This window comes from Adiantum capillus-veneris, chromosome 17 (assembly GCF_014529385.1).
Source record: "Adiantum capillus-veneris isolate H3 chromosome 17, ASM1452938v2, whole genome shotgun sequence".
NCBI classification, from domain to species: Eukaryota; Viridiplantae; Streptophyta; class Polypodiopsida; order Polypodiales; family Pteridaceae; genus Adiantum; species Adiantum capillus-veneris.
In genome coordinates, this window is record NC_140947.1 from 100,380,374 (window position 1) to 100,391,596 (window position 11,223).

At 40.3% G+C, this 11,223-nt stretch overlaps 1 pseudogene; it reads left to right on the forward strand.

Annotated features, from left to right (window-relative positions):
• Positions 1–286: 286 nt before the first annotated feature.
• Positions 287–3,996, forward strand: LOC147437780 (uncharacterized; annotated as a pseudogene).
• Positions 3,997–11,223: the final 7,227 nt, after the last annotated feature.

Sequence of the window (11,223 nt, forward strand, 5' to 3'; positions counted from 1 at the left end):
GGAGCGGTTAGCACGCATGGACCTCTCCCTCTCTCTCCCTTTCTCTCTCTCTCTCTCTCTCTCTCTCTCTCTCTCTCCATCTCTCTCTCTCTCCTACTCTCCTGTTGAGAATATCGATGATGGAGACTCCCTTCCTCTCGATTCAGTTCCAGCTCATACCTCCTCACAAGCAGCAATGGAGCTTCTTGAACTGAACAATGCAGCACAAATGGATTTCAGTTCACTCTTACAATCAGGAAGTTTTGTACGACTTCATTCATTTCAAACTACTGCAGACTATTCCAGGATGGTGGTGGACAACGGATTTTATGATGAGGCACATGGAATAGACACCATTCATACGCACGTGAACTCCAAGAGAAAGGCTTGTCTAAATGAGGATGAAATTATTGCAATCAAGAAGTTTGAAGCACAGGCTAAACGTGAGTACAGAAAGCGATGTCGTGCAAGAAAGAAAGTACAGCCAAGCCTCAACATTGGAGCGGAAGATTTTCATAGGGAGGACGTCGATGTACACAAAAAGGAAGACAAGAAGCAACATACTATTCAGAATATTGTTCCCACATTGTGAGACAGATGCATAGTTACGGGAAAGAAGATAAGAATGCAATTCTTCAAGGTGTTTTCAATGATGATAGAATCTTGCCATTCTGTGAAGATTTGTATCTTCCTACAAATGGCCTTATTTTTGCACTCAAGGTCTCCTTATAGGAATTAAAGATTCCAAAATCAAATGACAAGATGTTTTTAAAACGAAGCACATTCAGTATGCTGGTGAATGGATTACTGCATGATAATGGGAGCCAAGGTAGAGGTGTTACTCTACATAAAGTGGCAAAGCTATTAAATGTTCATCCAAGGAATTTATATTTAGCTTTGGGTAGACTTGATAGCGATCCTATGTCAAGTACGTTGAGGTTCGACTTATGCAAAAGGAAGTCTGGAAATGCTAGGTCCTTATCAAAGGAATTGAAGCAGACAATTATTACATTTTGGATAGAGCACAGTAGGGTGTCTCCAAACAAGAAAGATATTTGTCAGAAACGATTGGGAAGAAAACATTATTAAGAGCATCCCATACACTTACTTGATGAATCTCAGGTAAACATGCCTCATTCTTACAATGAATAACTCTCAAGTGAAACATCTCACTCTTATGAATAGCTACCCATGGGTGTTATGGAGTTGTGTACATGCTACTATATGTGATATGTAGCCAAGTAATGTGTCAAGATAGTCCATTGTCTCTACCTAGGCTATTATGTGTGCTATATTGTACAAGTGTGTGTAATAATAGCCCAATGTCCCTGTCTATGCTATAAAAGGACTCTATTGTAGTAAGATAGCAACATGTGTGCTATACAGTAAACGTGTGTGTATCACATAGCACAATGTTCCTATCTATGATATGATGTGTGGTATGTGAAAGAGCTATATTACATATTGAGAGCACTATGTGTGACATATAGCATAAGTGTGTGTAATAAGAGGCCAATCTCCCTATCTATGCTATTATGTCATAGTATTTCTTGTAGTATGAGTGCTATATAGCATAACTATGTGTAATAATAGCCCGATGGTCCTATCTATGCTATTATGTGTGCCATGTAGTAAGACTCTATCAGAGTATGACAACATCATGTCTTCTATATAGCAGACATGTGTGAATAATAGGACAACATACATATCTATGGTATTATGTGTGCTATCAGATTTTATAATATTATGAGAGCATTATGTGTGCTACATAGAAGATGTTAGTGTAATAGTAGCACGGTATCCATGTCTATGCTATTATGTGTGCTATGCAGAGTGTGATATGTAATAATAGCACAATATCCCTGTCTATGCTCTTTTGTGTGTTATGTAGAAGAACTGTGTTATAATATGAGAGCACTATGTGTGCTATATAGCAGACGTGTGTGATGTGTGTGTAATAACAGCTAAAAATCCCTATCTATGCTATTATGTGTTATATAACAAAATTGAGCATGTAATGAAAGCTGAGTTATCTATCTATGCTATTATCTGTGCTATGTAGCATAGCTATATGTATTTATGCCAATGCATCTGTAGCTATGCTATTATGTGTGATATATAGCAAAATGTAATTCTAATGAATTTTTTTTTCAATCAGAAAGAGTATTTCTTGAAGTTTAAAGATAGCCACCCACATGTGACAATTGAGCAAAGGTCCTTTGAGAAGCTGAAGCCTTGGTTCGTGCAAAGTTGAAAGATCAAAATACTTGCTGTTGTGTTTATCATATCAAACTGATGTATCTCAAAGATGTGTTTAATGTTATGCACTCATCTGCTTTTGGTTTTCATGGGAGTTCATGTACATGTAAATGCAATGTTTGCAAATTAGATGGGGTGAATGCAGAATGTCTTGCTGTTGAGCACTCGTTTTCAAGGATCACGAAGTTGTGGGAATCATGCGTATGTACAAAGGCTGAGGGGGATATGTTCCATAAACACACCTGCTTGATGAGCCAATGCAAAAACTGTGGTGTGGAAAAGCTCAGCCTTTGTCCACGAGAACTTGCAGAGATGACAAAGACAGTTCCACTGCAAGTCTTCAAGGACATTAAAGTTCAAACTAAGCATGGTCTAAGTAAGAGAAAGATGTTATCACTCAAACAGGTGGCTTTAAGTGAGTTGACAGGGAGGATAAAAGACGACATCAGAATCTTCATCGAGCACAATTTCACTTATAGATGGCAAGCACATCAATACAGAGAGTGTTTGAAGGTGTTTCCTTCAGATACCATTATATCTATAGTAGACTTTGCTGATAATTACTCGTTCAAAGAGAAAAATGAAGTACAATCCATGCATTGGCATACAGATCAATGCACCATCCCTGTTCACATAACGTACTTGCGTGACAACGAACATGACAGTATTATCAATCATATGCATTTCTACATCTCCGATGATAGGCAACATGATACGCTATTTGTCCAGCATTGTTTTCTTCTTTGTGATCAGTGGCTTAAAGACCAGGGGCTGAATTTCAAGAAGCATTGGGTGTGGTCAGATGGTGCAGCCTCGCAATTCAAGGCTGCAAGGCCATTTTACTTTGTTGCTAGATATTACCAACTAACAGGTACAGAGATGACATGGAATTTTTTTGGCTCTGGCCATGGAAAGGGGGAGCATGATGGTGCTGGCGCTATGATAAAGAGAGCCCTTACACATGAAAAACTCAAGAGTCACATGGAGTTGTTCTTAGGCAAGCTGCAGACGTGGTTGCATTTTTTACGAGAACAATGTCCAATGTTGCATGTAGCTCTTATGCACAATCCACTAAAGCAGGTCCTACTATAAACAGGAAATCTTGGCTAGTAAAAGAGATAGAAGATAGAAGGGTTGTGAGAGAGTACCAAGATCTCGATCACTCCATTGCATTTCAGTCTTTTGTCGTCATGATCCTACTCAATTTAGGACCAGGCAGCTTTCTTGTTTTTGTGATGCTTGCATCAAGGGCCATTGGAGGACTTGTTCCAGCAAATCATATGCACGTAAGTGGACACATAAGGAATTGAAACCGCTCTCTGAGGTAGCAGAAGATACTGAGGTGCCAGAAGATGAAGTTGCAATGTTTGAGGGATCCCAGGATATGCTGAGTGAGTATCTCATTGAAGGTGATAACTTTGCAGTCAATGCAGACGCTGGCAATGTAGAAGGTGTAGAGTTCTTTCTTTTGAGATGTACAAAGAGAAAATGGATGACAGATTTCATCTTAAGAGATAAGTGGAAAAACAAATGTGATAAAACACTTATGTTGTCACAGGGTGTTATTATCAACAGCAAGAGGGGGACCCAAATCACTACACTCTACTTGATGATAGGGGAGTTACTAACCTGTACTCTCACCTTGTTCGGGCAATCAAGTTTTACATGCCTTTGGTAGATGCTACCTCAAAGACATATTATTTATCTCCGGAACTACATGAAACCATTTACAATGACATGCTCTATGAAGCAGCATGATACCTATTTAACAGGCTTATATTATGTTCTATATAGCCTTCACCATTCAGTACCTCCTTACACATGTCCATTGTGCTATGTATCACATAGCACACAACCACACAGAGCACATAGCATAGAATCACACACATTTCAGATAATGAGGTTACTATTGTGAACATGTTGCACCTTGAAAAAAGTTAGCCAAGATATTTGTCGAAAACCATTGGGAAGAAAACATTATCAAGAGCATCCCATTCACTTTCTTGATGAATCTCAAGGAAACATGTCTCATTCTTACAATCATCTCACTCTTATGAATAGCTACCCATTGGGTGTTATGGAGTTGTGTACATGCTACTATATGTGATATGTAGCCAAGTAATGTGTCAAGATAGTCCATTGTCTCTACCTAGGCTATTATGTGTGCTATATTGTACAAGTGTGTGTAATAATAGCCCAATGTCCCTGTCTATGCTATAAAAGGACTCTATTGTAGTGTTCTTTGATGATATCATCATCTACTCCAATTCCTTGGAGGAACACAAGTAACATCTCCAAGTGATTTTCCAAGCATTAAGGGAGAATAAGCTTTTTCTCAATCAAAAGAAAAGAAATTTTTTCCTTCAAGAGATTCAATACTTAGGTCATATTATCTCTCAAGATGGTATCTGTATGGATCCATCAAAGTTGGAGGTAATAAAAGCATGGCCTAATCCAAGGAATCTACATAAGCTAAGAAGCTTTATTGGTATGTGTGCATACTATAGACGCTTCATAGCAAAATTCTCTCAAATAAGACGACTATTACATGACTTAACAAAGAGAAACATTAAGTATTCATGGACTACTAAGGAACAAGTGCTTTTGAAAAGATCAAAGAGAAGCTTACCTCCCAACCAGTCCTTATGCTTCCGGATCTCTCAAAGCCATTTGAGGTCCAATGTGATGCTTGTGGTGATTGCCTTGGAGTAGTCTTGGTTCAATAAGGGCATGCCATAGCATATGAGAGCCGAAGGCTCAACATGGATGAGCGGGTCTTAGGCATTTATGTGAAAGGGCTGTTAGCTGTTCTACATGTCCTAGACACATGGAAGCACTATCTATTGGGGACTCCATTCATTTTACGAACAAACCATCAAAGTCTCAAGTACTTCATGATGCAAATAAAGCTTTCGAACAAACAAATGAGGTGGGCAAATTGTCTTTTGCAATTTAATTTCCACATTGCTCACATTGTTGGTAAGCACAATCAAGTGGCCGATGCACTTTCATGATGACCAAAAGTTAATGATGTGTCAATAGCAACTCACAATGATCTATCTCCTATGATAGATGAGTTGCTACTGACCTTGACTTTAAAGACATAATGGTAGCCCTTGCTTTGGGGAAGAAAGAGGAACCATTCACCTTGCAGTATGGTTATCTTCTCCATGGAAATAGGCTATGTGTTACTCACTCCCTTTGTGAGAAATTCATGTATGAATCCCATGCTCCTCCCTATGCGGGACATAGAGGCATTCAACCTACCCTTCGAGGAGTAGAGACATACTTTTATTGTCCTACCATGAAAGTGGACATACAAGAGTATGTTTCAAAATGTGTGGTATGCAAAAAGACCAAGTATGATAGAGGGAAGCAACCTAGATTACTCCAGCCTTTGCCAATCCCTAATTCAACACGGGAAAGTATATCCATGGATTTTATCTTTGGATTACCCAAGTCTATCCATGGAAATACGGGAATATGGACAATAGTCGACAGGTTTAGCAAGCAAGCACACTTTATTCATGTCAAGAAGACTTTTATGGCACACCAAATGGAAACTCTCTTCATATCCTAGATTTTCAAACACCATGGATTGCCAACATCCATCGTGTCAGATAGAGATCCTAGAATGACCAGTAATTTCTAGAAAGGTCTGTTCAAAAATCGGTACAAGATTGAATTTCTCTTCGGCCTATCACCCACAAACAGATGGCCAAAGTGAGATAGCCAATCTTACAATTCTTGATCTACTAAAGACCTATGTTACAGAAGCAGATCAATGCTCACAATGGAAAAAGTACTTACCTCTTGTAGCGTATGCGTATAATAAGACTATCCATACTTCTACAGGAAAAGCACCTTTGGAAATCATAGAGGGAAGACCTAAAAGTCCCTTGCTACTTAAGTACATGGGAAGATCTTCGCTGCTGATGAGTATAGCCATGACTTGCAAGCATGTTTTCAAAAGATTAAGGAGGCTATATCCATCTCCCAACTAAGGCAAAAAGTTGCTACTCACAAGCATAGAAGGGCCTTAACGTTCAAAGAAAATGATTGGGTCTTACTTAAGTTTCCTAAGGCTCAATTGAGGCAAACGATGGGCAAAAATCCTACGGGCCATCAAAAGTATTATGATAAACTAGAAAAAAGATACTATGGTCCTTTTTCAAATTCTGAAGCCAATCAATGAGGTGGCTTATCAACTCAAGTTGCCTAACCATTGGCTCATACACAATGCTTTTCATATGAGCCTACTTAAGCCCTACAAAGGAGAGCCTCAAAATGAACCAACTATTGAAGACCCTTCCAAAATCGAAGACCAAGAAGAGGTGCTCCAACTTGAAGCTATCCTTTGGCATGAAGACAAGATACTGGGTGAAAGCATTAATAGGTGGAAAGCTATATATGTGATATAATTAAATAGCATAGCATGACATTGGGGGTGTGGTCACTGGTGCCATATTTCAGACGTCCAAATTTATATTCTAAAAAATGTTATACTGAAAAATTCAGCCTTCACACCCACTTTGTTTCATGAGTAGTTGGCAGTTTCAAACACCGTGGCCCCCCTCCCCCCCCCCCCCCCTCTCTCTCTCTCTCACACACGCGTGCTCAAGGTCTACTGTGCTTAGAGCTTCTACTGTGCAAGCTTGGCTCCTTCAAGGACGATTGTAGTAACCTCCCTCTTCTCTTCGAGGTATGTCTCTCCCATTGAACATGTACACTCTCTACTGCTTGAGCATGCGTGCCCCACCTGGGATCATTTAGCTACATTAAGCTGGATTTGGAGCTACATGAGTGCCACACCTTGCTCATTTGCAACAAGAGGCGAGCAAAACCTAATGCTGTTGCTGCTGGCTGCATGAGAGGACATAGACTCCCAAGGTAATTTGCTAGTCCACAAGCTGCATGCAATCTTGGGGAAAATCCCATAGCACATCACCTTGAATGCCGTGCTTACAAGAGCAGGCCCATGAAGTTCTTGTTTCTTTTTAGCAGGGATGATAAGCGAGGGCACACCACGTCTCAAGAGTTCATTGGATGATGTGCAGGAATATCACTTGAGACTGCATCATGGCACCTTCCTCAAAGCATCTGATTCAAGCAAGCAGCAGTCTAGTTAGGAACATCGAACCACCTCTGAATACCAAGTTTTTTCTTCTTGCCGAGGAATTTCATATGGAGCGTGGATTGCCATTGGAGGGAGTTGATCCGTGTAGCTTGACAGGAAACAATGAAATCTTTGAGGAGGACTGGAAAGATGTCTTTATATGCGCAAAGCCTGTTCCGGGTAGCCTAAGAAAGTGAAGGCATACCATGCTCGGTTGGAGTTCTTACAAAAGCTTGTGTGGAGACACTGGGATGTCTACCAGGAGGGCCCCTTCATGACATCTGTGAGGAGGACTGGAAAGCTACCTTTATATGCACAAAGCCTGTTCCGGGTAGCCAGAAGAAAGTGAAGGCATACCATGCTCGGTCGGAGTTCTTACAAAAGGTTTTGTGGAGACACTGGGATGTCTACTGGGAGGGTCCCTTCATGTATGAAGTAGGGACTCAATTTGCAAAGGCCTTTCCATTGGAAAACTGCAGTGAATCTGGTAAACATCAAATTTCTTGGGCTATCTTTGCAGAGAGGGCCATGAGAGCCTCAGAAGAAAGACACAACTTGCAAAACAAGATCAAGAGGTGGGAAGAGCAGATGAGTGGTAGAGGGAGAGGTTCCAAAACCACTGCTGCCTCTACCAGATCATCATTGAAAACAGAAGGTACGTATGTACCATTGTCAAGCGTGCCTACAGGAGGATGCCTGGTACAATTGGCAGAGGAGGATAGCAGGGCACTTGCAGAAATGAAGAATATTGCAGAGGGCAGATTGCAAGACTATAAGTCAAGACTTGAGGGTGCAAAGAAGCAGGTAGAGGATCAAGTCAGAGAATTGCATAGGGCTGAGGGTGCTCAAAGTGCAAACACTTTGGCCATAAAGTTGCAAACGGAGATTGATTGCGTGCAAGACCCTGTAGCTTGACAATGCCTGATTGATTTGATTGGACAGTTCTCGAGTACTACTAGAGAGAACATTGCTGAATTAGAAGCCAATGTGGCTAAAGAAAAGGTGCATACCCTCCTACATGTGCTTCACTTTGTTTTGGAGTATGTGGTTCACTTCCATGCGGTTATGTGGTTAGACTGTTATGGATTGTATGGTTATGTAATGTATGAGCATATTTTATTTCTACTATGTGCTATATAACACAAAATATGTGCTATATGGTCACAACATAGCCATCATCTTCATGGAGTGGGTGGTTATATGCTATGTGCTATGTGCTATATGGTCACAACATAGCCATCATCTTCATGGAGTGGGTGGTTATATGCTATGTGCTATGTGCTATATGGTCACAACATAGCCATCATCTTCATGGAGTGGGTGGTTATATGCTATGTGTGGTTATGTGCTATGTGATTTATAGTTCAATCTAGGTGCATCATGCTCACAATAGTACCCTCATCTATTTGGAATGTGTGTGATTCTATGCTATGTGCTCTGTGTGGTTATGTGCTATGTGATACATAGCACAATGGACATGTGTAATATGTGCTATATAGCATACCTGTATGCTATATGCTCACAGTATAGCCCTGAAGTTAAATATTGATATGCGCTACATAGCACAATCTTTTTATGTGCTATGTGCTAAATAGCACATTTATTGTGTTATATGTTTACAATATAGCCCTGGAGTGTGTGGAATAGTGAATTGTGCTATATAGCACAATCTCTATTTTTGCTATGTGCTACATAGCACATCTCTAATTGTGATATGTGCTACATAGCACAATATTTGTGCTATATGCTATGTGCTATGTCTCATATAGCCCACTGCATATCATATACCCAACAAGCTTGTGCTATATAGCATATAGAGAAAATGTTTGGGCTATATCTAGTATTTTAAAAAGTCTCTCTACTATGATCTACAGTGCATACTCTATGTAGCACTTATAGCAAATTATACTTGGATTGTGCTATGTGCTATATAGCATAGTGCATATCATATACCACATCAAGCTTGTGTTTATAGCATATAGAGTAAGTGCTTGTTTTATATGTGGTATTGCAAATAAGGGATATGATTCACGCTGCATATTCTTTTCAGTAATCTACTTTTGTTGGGTTATTGAGACTTAAATTAGATGTGTTGTCTTCTTTGTTTCACAAGCACTACTTGCAGAAGTAGAGACCAACATAGCACAGGAATCAGAGCACTTTAAATTTTGTGTTACCATGGAGAGGACTTCACATAATGTGGGAGCGAGTTTGATGAAGCCTTTTCCTCCTGTAGATTTTAAGCAGAGCATTAGCAAGGTGGCACTTAATGGGTTCTACCATTGTGTAGGATGTGGATTCCCGTTTGATGCCATAAGCTTGGATGTAGTCTCCCTGCCTTGCACCCATGTGTACCATATGCTATGCTTCATGCATGTATGTAGGGACTATGGCTATTGTGTTGCACTAGATTGCAACATGTCTGTTCCCCCTAGAGCTAAGCATATGATTGGTCTGAAGGTGAAGAGTGAGATGAAAGAATCAAGTGCAGGTAGTCACTGTGTCAATTATTTACTACCACTATTGCAGGCCCACTTTCCATTGGTATTTTAAACTCTTGCATTTAATGAAATCATTTGCAGGTACAGACATCGCAGCAAAGACCTGTATACAAGAATCATTGAGGACAAAAACAGAGAGTCTCTACGCAGGCCACTGGTAGGTACCAAAATCAGTATTTATGTGTGTATTTTGGGATACTCCAAGTGAGACTTTGTAAATAGCTTGCTTTGTAGAACAATCATTGCATGCTTGCTCCAACAAGACGATGCATTCCACAAGGAAGAATGGCCTGATTACCCCAGGGATGCAGCCAGGCCTTGAAGCAGAGTCTACCGGAGGGATGCAGCCAGCCCTTGAAGCGGAGTCTGCCGTAGGGGATGCAGTACGTGGAGTAGTTGAAGACATCTTGATGGAAAAGTCTTCTGCAGCCAAATCACCTAGGCAACAACTAACTCCAAGAATGTTGTTGCGTTCTTTGTTGAGTGCCAAAGCATCACCAAAGTGTGGACACTAGAGATGAAGAATTAGATGAGGCAGTTGCAGATGCAGTGAAATCAACACCCCATCCAGCAGGGAAGAAGCCAACACCAAAGCACAAGAAATCGACTCCCAAGAACTTAGGTGGAAGTCCCACAATGGATATACCTCTTGATTCATTTAAGAAGAGAAAGAAACCAAATGCAAAGCAATGAGTGTGTTTTTGTTGTAACTTCATGCAATTAGAAGATGTCTTTAGAAGGCATGTGCAATCCATTGCACCCCTATTGTATCCATGCTCATTGATGAATCAAGTGTTGGAATTTGTTAGTGACATGTCTCTTAATTCTTTGCATCGAGTAGTTGCAAACTATTTGATTTATTTTCTGTACATGTTTAGTAATATGTTTCTACTTTCTCTTGTCGTAGATAATCAAGAAGCTGAAAAAAGAGGAACTTGCATGAGACGCACTCGCTCTTCAGGGTTTCTAGATGAGGGGTCTATAGGTTCAATGGCTCAGTCTTATCCTGTGAAGAATCCAAGAAGGGGTGCTACAGCTTCCAGGGGGGTTACAGGCCAAAAAAAAGTGTCTTTTGATACAATTGAGGGGTTTGTAGGTTCACTGGCTTAGTCTTATCCTGTGAAGAATCCAAGAGGGGATGCTACAGCGTTACACAAAAAAAAAAAGAGTCTTTTGATACAGTTGATCCCCGCACACCTACTAGTACTGCTGAATTTGTTCCAAATGTGCCTAATGTAGTTGATGTGCAGGTTGTGCATGATGATGTGCATACAGATGTTGACCGTGCTAAACTTGAAAAGGGTACATTACCCACCCCCACCACAGTTGAATCTGACACATATGCCATTGATGATGCTATGGTAGTTG